Source organism: Sminthopsis crassicaudata, chromosome 1 (assembly GCF_048593235.1).
Source record: "Sminthopsis crassicaudata isolate SCR6 chromosome 1, ASM4859323v1, whole genome shotgun sequence".
Taxonomy (NCBI): Eukaryota; Metazoa; Chordata; class Mammalia; order Dasyuromorphia; family Dasyuridae; genus Sminthopsis; species Sminthopsis crassicaudata.
Genome location: NC_133617.1, coordinates 282359520 through 282371842, shown reverse-complemented (window position 1 = coordinate 282371842; position 12323 = coordinate 282359520). Strand labels below are relative to the sequence as shown.

The window sequence follows — 12323 nt, the reverse complement described above, 5'->3', positions numbered from 1 at the left end:
CTCATGCTCTTAAGTCTAAATTATAATTGTTTTTTAAACTCTAATTTTTTTTTAAATTATTTTTAACAAAATATATAACATAACATTTTCAGTATTTCATTAACATAATTCAAAATTTTGTCATTTTGTGTTTGAGTGTTTTACTTCTAAAAGCAGCACTACATAGTGGAAGATCTAGAAAGAGCCTGTAGAGCCTAGTTTCAAGTTTTGCCTTCAACAGTACTGGCAATGTAGTTTTGGGCAAGAGCTATATACCCCAAATTTTTAAGCTGTGGTTCACAACCCCATATGGTGTCTTGGAACTGAATGTAGAGGTTGCAAAATTATAACTTATTATCAGTTAATGTTTGATTTGTACACCTATTATATATAAAATATACTTATTATCACATAATATATATTATATTATCATACTAATTATGTGTATATATATATATATATATGTATATATATATATATGTATATATATATATAGTCTACCCAGGGTCATGTAAAAATGAAAAGTTTAAGAAGTCCTGATCTAGACAACTATCTTGTACCACCTCCTGTAGTAGGAGTTTCCTTATGTAGAAGTTAGCTAAAGCAATGAAATCACAGATCCATACTCATTTCCTTCCAATACATTACTTATATCAATTCTGTGTACTAAATGTATGTAAAGCATTGCTGGCCTTAAATAGTTAAATGTTAGTCACTAATGTATTCTTGTCATCACACCTTTATTCGAGCACCGGTGAGACACTTGGCATAGCATACTATATAGATAATAAAAGAAAAAATGTTTTCTCTCCCATTATGGCCAAAGAACATCTATTTCAAGATGGACAACAATCCCTCCCTCCCCCACTAACAGAATCACAACATTTTTTAATAATGTGTTTTGCAAAAATTCATGCTGCCAATGCCACATTTTCACTAACTCTCAAACTGGTGAAGTCACTTAATCCAATTCTGTTGCACTTATCCTTTTAAAGGTGTCACTCATTTCTAATCCACAACTCTTCTTGGAAATGGATTTCAGAGCTGGTGGGATTGAGGGAGGAAAGGAGAAGAAAGAAGGTAAGAGAAAAAAGTAGGCGCTGATAATGGAATGAGAAACAGGAAAACAGCTGTAGCAGCTGAAATGGGGAGAGAGGAAAAATGAAAGCAGTCTATTTGTGCCCATCCCCCAGTCATCTGTTTCTAACTGTATACTAAGCAGTTGTTACAGTTAAAAGACTTATCTTACAGCCAGTGTTTCAAACCAGTGGTTTGACAGCTGAACCTCAATCAATTTCAAGAAAACTTTGTATTCAATTGAAATGGACACGATTGCTTGCAGTTTAGAAAAATATACATATTTTTGATTCTTCCTAATTACATAAATAATCATTTTCCACTGAGATAAATGCCCATTCTCCGCATGTTTTGATTGAGAAAGTCTGGGCAGCAAAAATTCATAGGCCTTTAAAAAAAAAAAAAACGGGGGTGGGGTAGGAGGGACGAAGCAATTTAAAAGAAATGGGGGAGTTCCAGCTACGGGGTGCAAAGCACAATACTAGGATAAGCAAACTAAACGTACCAATCTGGTTTTCGTAGTTTTATCAAAATCATTAAATGCACAACTAGTACTGGGAAAAAAGAATCAAAAGAAACTACCAAGCCACTGTCCTAGATTATTCTGCAACATTCCCCAAAAGTCAGAAGCTGCAAGTTTGAGAGCAGGATGTTCTCATTAGCAATGAAACCGCGCCCCACGCTTTGCAATCTGTCCTCCACTCTGGGAGTACGTGACTCCAGCTGCCCCAGAGCCGGAGTGATTAAGGGAAACTACAAATTCCAGCATGCACTGCGGCCCTTAACCCTGCCATCCTGTTTTCGTTCTTTCCACACATATCCCTGACTGAAAAATTGGGTCGTCCTGTTGCATGCTGGGAATTGTAGGAACACATGATTTGGACCCCGATTGGCCACCAGTCCGGTCCGTGCTCCTCCTCCGGGGATAGAGAGTGTTTGTGTGGAAAGTAGAGAGAGGGAAAAAGTGGAAGTGGGGCGGATTTTTAGGCTTGACCAAAGTGTATGAGAATAGGAAGGGTACGCGACGCATTTCCAAGTAGTAGAAGGCGTCTAGTGGCTAGGTATACCATTTCTTTGGAGACTCTGCGCTGACCCGCCGGAAGTGGTTACTTTCGTTGCCCCGGAAGAGACGGAGGCGGGCGGCTGTGGCCCGCGGGGGGGGGGACGGCCCTGGGAGCTGGGGCTGTGGCGGTGAGTGGGGAGCCAACTGCGGCCGCTGCAGAACTGACAAGTGAGTCGTGGGTCTAGGTCCGGAATGGGAGTTCGCTTTGGGGGCTAGGCGGGGAGACTAGGGAGGTAGGGAGAGAGTGCTCGCTTTTCCTTCCCCACCTCGGATTTGGGCGGGGAGCGAACGGAAACCCCCCCCCCCCACCTCGCCTCCGCGGGCGACCACTTCTCTCGGGACCGTCTCAGGGTGCGTGGAGAGCAGGGCAACGGGGCCTCTGAGGTACCCCTTGCGGGGCTTTCGATTGCTGGGAGGTTCCAGTTGCGGGGCCAGGCGCCCCACCGCCTGGGTGGGTGGAGGCGGGGAGGGAATGTCTTTTTTTTTTTTTTTTTTTTTTTTTTTTTTTTCCTCCTGGCGTTGCTGGATCTGACCCTCGCTGACTTGCCCAGGGATATCTGAACGGAAACCAGATTCCCTCGATGCCTTGTAAATTTGGGTAAACTTAGGGGATTCTTAGGATTTGGGATGAGTGAAGATGGACATAAAGCTGGTTCAGCAGACAGGGACTTTTGTGCACTCATTTGACTTTTTCCACCACCATTCAAATGGTATTCAAATGGTAGTGTCAAGTAACGCACTTCTGGTGTTAGTGGAGTTTTCCTTAAGGTGCAAAAAGCGAAAAAAGCCCAAACAACCTTCTCCCAAACCTTATTGTAAATGCGTATGTGCATGTGTGTGTATCGTTATCTTCATGGATGCTTTTTTAAATTTTCAAATACAGTTTTCCTAATCTTTTGTAACTCGTAATTCTTCACGTAGAAAATTGAAAGTTTATTATACCAAAGGTTATTAGGTCCCTTAAATGCATACTTAATTGATCCCTAGATAATTATTGTTTAAGTGGTCTGCAGTGTTGAGAACTTTTGTTTGAAGTATCTTGTACTTTGGTACCCCGAATTCTTGGAGCCTGAATATTTATTAAGTATTAAGCATATTTATACTTGTCAGGCTGCTGTTGCTTTTTAAACCATTGGTCTATGTGTTATCTCCTCCACTGGATTTTTAAGTCTCTTGAGGAAATAAACAATGACCTATTTTTATAGCTACCTCAGTGCCTTATACACTACAGGCTTGAAATAGTGGACTGATATCTATTGTTAATGTTGACAGATTTGAGTGCCATTGGGTTTTTAATATGATATTAGCAGCATAAGGGTGAAATATAATTGGACAAAAGGTAATCTGTAGTTGGGAAGACTTGTGGTTTGGGCTATCGATTAATGGTCTAGAATAGTTTCTAATCCCCTTCAATGATGAAACAGCCAATGCCTAAATAGTCAACTCTCTAAATGTATGATTATTTCATATAAGATCTATTTCTGAATGTTACATAACTTACAAAGTGTATTTCACTGTTGGAGTAAAGGCATCAACGTTATTATTAATAGAAACTGAATATCTTTATTTTGAATGCTAAAATGAGCTTGGAACTTTAGTTGAATTATTTTAAATGTCTCCCTTTTTTGTACACAGAGGAAAATACTGGTCTTTGCCTAAGCTTTTTGGAGACTATAATTTACTGTGTTCTTATAACCAGAGTTGATACTTAAGTACATAGATCATCATGATTTTTGTCATGAATCTAAATTTTTTTCTTTTTAAACTTTTTTTTTATTCTCTTACTTAATTCTCTTCCAGCCCTTAGCATAACCTTGATTTAAAAAACAAAACAAAAAAAACTACAAATTGTTTATTTAAATTTTTGGGTGCTGCCTAACAATTCCAATGAAACAAAATTAGTTTGCAAATTCTGCCCTTTTTAAAAAAATCTGGTTTGGAGATAATTAGCACCAACCTACAACATCTGTTTTGTTCTTTGATTTCCCCCCCCCCCCCCAAAAAAAAAAAAACAAAACTCTCTTGGGCCTAGGTTTCCATATTTTATAAATGAGGAAATCGACAAGTTGGCCTCTGAGGTCCTTTCCAGCTCTGAATTATATAGTAAGTAAGAAGTGAGGGATAAAGAGTAGCTAGTTTCAGATACTTAGTATACATACATATATACATACACAGGTGAAATAATAGAGTAATGGATAGATAGTTGGCCTCCAAGCCAAGATTGCAGTTCAAATCTCAGATCTTACATACTACTTGTAGGACCCTGCCCCTAGGCAACTGGTACTATAAATTGCTGAAAGGTTATTTTTTTTGTAAGAATTCAAAACTTAAAAAAAAAGTTATTTCCATATAAATAGTAAAACAGAATATTATACAAGAGTGTGAGTCTCTATTTTTCTCTTTTGTACAGTTTGCTTTTCTTTTTAAACCTATAACTCCATTCTGTGATTTTTTTCAAAACTGTCCAGATTTTGTTCCTTCTTTCAGTCTTTTTTTTTTTTCTCTTTGTAGTTTATTTTTTTCTTCCCAGAAGATTTCTCCATGACCCAATTTTTATCTTCTTTGTTTTTTAAAGTACCTTATCTCTACACCTCTTTGTTCCCTCACTGTCACCATCCACAACTGGGGGGGGAAAAAAAGGAAAACAAAGGTCCTGTAAAAATATAAAGTCAATTCTCACATTGGCTATGACTGAAAATGTTTGTCTTGTTTTGCATTTTGAATTTATCACTGCTGTGTCACTGTTAGTATCCTTTATTGTCAATCCTGAAATTATAAGATCATTTCATACAGTAAACTTTTAATAGGTATTCCTTCCTTGTTAGATCATTCTTCATATTGTAGGATATAGTCCATAGAAATAGATTTAATCTTTCTGTCCTTATTGGGAAGAGCAGTACACTTGGAGTCTTAGGACCTGGTGTGTGTGTGTGTGTGTGTGTGTGTGTGTGTGTGTGTGTGTGTGTGTGTGTGTGTGTGTGCGCGCGTGTTTTTTTTTTTTTGTTTTGTTTTGTTTTTTGTTTTGTTTTTTTTTTTTTAATTCTGATTAATGTCTTCATTTGTAAAAATAAGTGTAACGATTCCTGCTCTGTTTTTGCTCAAACAATATTTAGAGCAGTTGAAATTGATGTAAAGTACTATATTAATGTAAGTTAATTTGTGTGTTCTTGTTTAACTAATTGCATTATCTGAATATATGATGTATTTCCCCTCTAGAATATACTCTCCTTAAGAGCAAAAAACTATTGGGGAGATCTCTAGTCTAACACCCAGTATAGTGCCATTATCCATAAGCACTTAATGTTTATTGAACTGAATTTCTTACACACTGATTGTGAATTTTGTATTATAGGTATGTTTTCATGTGTCGTATCTTATTAGGCTGTCAGCTGTATGAAAGCAGAACTAATCATACATGGGAAAAAACAAAAAAGAAAGGATATATCCTACAATATACCTGACAATCTAGCCTTTCTTAAAAGATCTCAAGTGAGGAGAAGTATACAAACTCCTGAGGCAAGTTATTCTACTTTTTTTTTCTTGATAGGATACATTTGGTTTATTCTTATCTAAAATAAAATTTATAGCTTTTATTTTTTCCATCACTTATATTTCCCAATGTATTCCTTTTTCTTTCTTGTCCTTTATATCAGAATTAAAACATGAGGGAAAAGCCAACCAACGTATACCCAAAGTCTGACAATTTGCAGTGTTTTCATGCCCACTTTTTCTTATGCAAAGAAAAAGGTACTTTCTTATGTATTCTTTTGGGCCCAGACATTATTATTATTATTCCTCCCACTTATATTAAGATTATTTATATTTTCCTAGTTCTATTTGCATCACTTTACCTTATTTTATATGTCTTTCCAGTTTTATTCATTCCACCTTTATTCATTATTTTTTACAGAATCGTAACATTCTGCCTTTTTTTCAGTTGACTGGTTAGCTAGATGTATCCCCATCTTGTACTTGTAGAATTGATTTTTTTTTTTTTAAACCTAGATTCAGCCTAGTGCTTAGCTTGTCAAGACTTTTTTGAATCTTAACTCACCTAGTATATTAGCTATCTCCCCATTTTTGTACTATCTGCAAATTCAATGGTATCTTAAAGAACCTTTGTCTTACTCCAGTGCTCCATACATCTAGTGTATAGTATACTATGGATTTAAAATGTGTTTATTTCATTGGGAGAGAAGCCAAAGATGTCTGTTTTTATTTTGTTTATTTCTAGGACCTTGTACAAAGTAGCTAGTTAATAAATGTGCATTGAATTCTTTCATAGAGAAAGGGAGGGGAGAAATAATGTTACTTTAGTGTCTCATAATTTGGAGACTGTGTAATGGGGGGAGGGAAAGCATGACCTCTAGACTTGAGAATCATGGTCAGGAATCAAGAAGACAAGAGTTCAAATCAAGACATTTACTAGCTGTGTGACTTTGTACAAGGCACTTAATTTCATTTTGCTATTGTTTATCTCTAAAATGGTAATAATAATGGCACCTGCCTCCCAGTGTTGCTTATGAGAATAGTGCTTAGCACAGTGCATGGTACATGGTAAGTACTAAGTAAATCTTAGCTGTTATTATTTTGTTGTTGAGGCTATTGAGGTTGTGACTTGCCTAAGGTCACACAACTAGGAAGTATAAGTATCTGAGCCTGAGTTTGAATTTTGGTCCTCCTGACTCCAGAGCTGGTGCTCTATCCACGGTGCTATTTAGCTGACATCTTAGCTGTTATTATTAAGGCCCATCTCTAATATTTATAAACTGTGTGACCTTAGATAATTCACTTGCCCTGTCTCAACCCTAGTTCCCTCTCCTAGAAAAGAAGAAATTGGATTAGATAGATAGCTTGTGCATTCTCCACATCTGTGAACCTATAAAACTGTTGAAACTAAAGCCCAAAAATGATAATGAAGTATCCATTGTTTAGCAGTTGGGAAAATGCTAGACTGGAACTTTAGAAAAGTTAGGGTCAGAGATATAAATTTGGAAGTAACATAAAAATATAGTGGAAGTTGAGTTTGCATAAAATCTATATGGGAAGAAAAGGAGACAGGGCACACACACCAAGAGTTATGACTGGTGTTCGTATAGTGATGACACTTCTGGGATGAGAATAAGGAAGGAGACATGAACAAAAAAATTGAGAGAACCAAAATAATAAAGTATAACTATAAAATTCAGAAAAAGAAATAAATCTATAATAGTATGTGGCTACACATTCTAGATTTTCTAGAATAGTTCTAATTTCAAGAGGGAAAAAACATAAGATTTTGCAAAAGCAACAAATTTTGGGAACTTACAGCTCAAATTTTTTTATTGAGCAAATGCTACCCTAACCTGTACTTAATCAGACACTGATGGCTTTTCTGCCTTTCCATCCTTCTGTTGCCTTCTTTCTTACTTTTGCTCATAACATACCGTAGACCTGAAATTCCTCTTACTTGTCTACTCTAAGTTGACTTCAAAGCCCAGTACAAGACACTTTCTTGAAATCTGTAATGTTTCCAACCATAGCCCATGCATCCCTTTCCTGAATTGTCTTTGGGCCTTTACTATGGCACATATCCTGACTCTTGTAATAGTTATGTTCTAGTCTTAATATCCTTATTATAAGCTGTTTACAGACAGGGATTGTGTCTTATATCTCTTACAGCACCTATTTAAGTGCCATCATTGGTGTCTGATAATTATTAAATAGATATATGTTTACCCTGTACTCCCGTCTTAGCATATACCAGTATTAAAACTTCTTTGTGAAATCTATATGACAAGTGGTTTTGATATGTTGATTAGCAATTATTGGATGTAATATCATAGTTTTCTGAATTCCTTAATATTGTGTTGTGTTTTTATCACCAGAACTCTTAACGTGTTACATTAAAGATTTCCAAGAAAAGCTATAATAGGAAGAGTATTCTAGTTAATTGAACTTTGTAGAAGTTTATATTAACAGAGAATCTCTTCATAATTGACATCTTTATACATCTCTACCAATTAAAGTATTCACTGAATGACCAGTACTTTTATTTATTTGTTTGTTTTGCTGAGGCAGTTGGGGTGAAGTGACTTGCCCAGGATCACACAGTTAGGAAATATTAAGTGTCTGAGACCAGAGTTGAACTCTAGTCCTCCTAATTTCAGGGCTGGTGCTCTATCCACTATGCCACCTAGCCACTCCAATAACCAGTACTTTAAGAACTCTAAATCATTAACCTCAGTCTAGTAGGCTACTGAGTACTAAGAAATAGATGAGCCATAATGTTTTATTTCCTGTTGAAGCACTTTTTAGAGTTATTAGGTTGGGGGGTAGGGAGGGAAGTGGTATGATGTGCTGAGATATAGTTTTCTCCCTAAAGGTTTAATAAGACTAGTCATAGCTGTAAGTGGTGGCTAATTTCAAAATGATATTTAGTTGCTTCAACCATGATGATCAGCTAGGTACTCTAATAATAGCTTGCATTTATTTCAGCCTCTACTGCTGTAGCAATCCTGGAACACTATAGATACTGAAGGACCCTGAGACAATGGAGAGTTGCAAGTAGGCTAAAGCCCAGCTTCTTAAACTGTGGTTTGTGACCCTATATGGGGGGTCTTGTAACTGAAGGTAGGGGTTGTAAAATTATGATTTGTTTTCAGTAAATGTTTGATTTATATGCCTATTTTATATACCTGGGGTCACTTAGAAATTTCTCGGGCAAAAAAGGGTCTTAAGTGGAGAAAGTTCAAGAAGCCCTGGACTAAAGCATGTTATCCCTGTAGTGTAAGATTATCATCTAGGAACTAATTAGGGAAAAAAAATGTAGTCTGGTCATATAAGAGCAAGGGATTACAGGGACAGTGTGAGTGTTGTACTAGTACTCAAAAAATATATTAAAAGCTATTGGGTAGAGAACCTGGAAAACTAACTCACTGGAGCTCAATAAACTGACATTGATATAATTCTTCAGAGATTGTAAAACTCTTTATATTTGCCCATTTCAGTGATATGTAATACAGAATTAACTACCTTTTTTATGATTAAGGAAAGAATAGAGAGTCTTTCCTATAGTCAGTCAGTTTGTTAGAGCTGGAAAAAAAGCTTTTGATAGGAATGAAAAGTGGTACCATCCCTTTTCCATCAGACATTCATTGAAATGTATGAATAATTCAAGTTGAATAATCATATTTCCTCCTTAACATCTATTACACCTCTTGGCATTTCTTCCTTCCTTTCCTGCTTATTCTTGTCTGTTTAACTACCCATACAATGGAAGGGAATCAGTGGTTTTTAAAATTGTGGTATCTATTGCATGAAGGTCCTTCCCCTGTTTTAAAAGCAGGTGAATTGAGTATATTTTATAATTGGACATTGGTTTCCTTTGAATTTATCTATAGGAAATTGGCTATAATATGTTCAGGAAAAGTAAAATAATTTTATTAACATAATCAGAGCATTATTTGGAAAATAAATATAGCCTACAAATTTATACCTAGTGTATTTGTATTCTGGATTTTTGAAATTGCTTTAATCACTGCTTGTTTTCACAAAACAGACCTAAAAGCAGATGAATTTCTTTTAAGAGTTATAAAGATATCTATTATTTTTTTGTGTGTGAATTTAAAAGGCATTGATGGTCATGAATGAGTGATTTTTTTTTTTTTTTAATTCTAAAGTCTAAATAAGCAAAAATTGATTTTTTTTTTCCCTCTGCTGTATACTTCTCCCTCCCTCCCTCACCTTGCCTTAAAGAAGCATGAATATACACACACACAAACACACACACACACATGCACATATATAAGTATACATAAAACCATATTATACATTAGTGGATACTATCTTCCCTGAAATCAACCAGCTCACAGTATCTTCCAGTGCAGTAGTGTTCCATCAGTCATATGCCACAATTTTTTGTTTAGCCATTCCCCAATTGAAGTACATCTATTATTTTTACCAATCTGATACTAGTGAAATCTCAAAGTTGTATTAATTTGCACCTCATCAATATTTAGAGCATTTTTATGACTATGCTTTTGTTTTCTTTGTTTAAAAAAAAAAAATGCCTGTTAATATCCTCTGACCATTTCAGTTGAGTAATGACTCAATACATATCCATATGCACACACACACGTACAGATAGATTTCTTAAAATCAGAGGTGTTCCAGCTTGATTACCCTCCCAAAATTTAGGATTTATTTATTTCTTTTATTATAGCTTTTTATTTACAAAATATATGAATGGGTAATTTTACAGCACTGACAATTGCCAAACCTTTTGTTCCAATTTTTCCCCTCTTTTCCCCCATCCCCCTCCCCCAGATGGCAGGTTGACCAATAATGTTACATATGTTAAAGTATATATTAAATACAATATATGTATACATGTCCAAACAGTTATTTTGCTGTACAAAAAGAATTGGACTTTGAAATATGTATAATTAGCCTGTGAAGGAAATAAAAAATGCAGTCAACAAAAAGTAGGAGTATTGGGAATTCTATGCAGTGGTTCATAGTCACCTCCCAGAGTTCTTTTGCTGGGTGTAACTGGTTCAGTTCATTACTACTTTATTGGAACTGATTTGGTTCATCTCATTGTTGAAGATGGCTAGTCCATCAGAATAGTATTGTTGTTGAAGCAGATTTAGGATTTATTTCTAGCAGATTATAAGATTTATAAAAAGTTAAAAGATAAGACATTAGCCCAGCAAACTATCTGTATAATATTGAATTACATGCCATTCAGTTGTATTTAATTATCTCAGTAAAACGAGACACTTTCAGGAGAAAAAAAAAAAAAAAAGTTGGATGATACCCTAATTTGGAGCTTGGACACAAAATAAAAATTTGCTGTGTATTTGCCTTTATTACCTAATAATGGTTTTTCTCCCCTCTGTATCAGCCTCGGTTGTTGAAGTCAGAATAATTCCAATTTTTTTTTTTTTTTTTTTTTTTTAAAGTAGATTCCCTTCCTTTTCTTCCTCTCTTCCCCCTAGCATATACTATTTTGGAAACGTTTTGTTTTGAAGGTAGATCTGCAAAAATAATTGATAATCACTGTGATTTTTTTTTTTTTTTTTTAACTTTTTCACTAACTTGGTTTACCATGTCCTTAGCAAAATAATTTGCAAGTCAGTGAAATGGAAAATTCTAATCTGCATAGAAAAATTACAAAACTATTAGAGAAACATTCTTTACTTAAGTTTCCATTGATTTATTTAATAGGTACCAAATTGTAAGACTGAAGTGTTGCTACTTTGATTCCAGTGCTTAATTAACCAAAATGGAGTTACTTTTAGAAATTTCAATAAACATTTAATTCCTTAAACTTGTTTTAAGCACTTAAGATACTAAGAGAAATTCAAAAAATGGAAAAGCATTCTCTAAAGATTCTTATTTACAATGGAGATAAGAGTTAAAACTTGAATCATAAGTTTAGCCTTGCAAGTGATCTTAATGGTCATTTAGTTCAATGTCCTTATTTTATAGATGAAAACTGAATCCCAAGTTAAGTGACTTGCCTAGAATCTCACTGTGCAGAACCAAGATTCTAATCAAAATGGAATGTGCTTCTTAATGGATAGCTATTTGTCAGGTGTGTTGTAGAAAGGACACTTAGAGGCCCGAATTAGACTAGCTAAAATTCTTAATCTAGTCATGCACTCCTTTGATAGTCTGGTAAAGCCTTTTCTCAGGATAATCTATTTAAATGCAAGATAAAATATGTGGGAAACTTATTGAAAAAGTTTTCAAAATATTACTAAATAAGTTCACATATCCCAATTTAAAAACACCTGAATTACATAGTCGATGAATAGGTATGTTTTGATTCTGTGAATTTAGGCCCTTCAACTCAAAATTTGATTTAAGGCAAAAGAGGGATCTTCAACCTCCCTCAACTTTTCTTTCTCCCTTATCTACCATATCCAGGATAGGTTACTGGGTTGTGCTAGTCAGTCTTCTACATTTCCTTTCAATACAATGTCCATCTCTACTAATGCTACCACCACCCCTGATTCAGGACATTATATCACATTTTACCCAGACTATTTCAGTAACATAATTGGTCTCTGTGTCCCAAGTGTCTCCCTCTCTCTAATCCAAACTCCACTTGGTTGCCACAATAATATTCCCATAGTAAAGTTCTGGTGGTATAACTCAGGGGAGTTTACTCAAGAAATTGCTTCCTTCTACCAGTAGGGTAATCCCAAACCTCTGT

The 12323-nt window shown here is 35.3% G+C and overlaps 1 protein-coding gene across 6 annotated transcripts in view; it reads left to right on the top strand.

Annotated features, from left to right (window-relative positions):
* The first annotated feature begins 1836 nt into the window (after positions 1-1836).
* ELOC (elongin C) overlaps positions 1837-12323 on the top strand; it is a 36501-nt gene continuing 26014 nt past the window's right edge. The window contains exons 1-3 of one of the 6 annotated variants that reach the window (XM_074278895.1): positions 1848-2287; positions 5472-5635; positions 8597-8731. The gene's annotated coding sequence lies outside the window, so the exon portion shown is untranslated. Of the gene's footprint in view, positions 2288-5471; positions 5636-8596; positions 8732-12323 lie in introns of all 6 variants that reach the window. The other 5 variants (XM_074278893.1, XM_074278891.1, XM_074278894.1 and 2 more) reach the window with 5 other exon arrangements.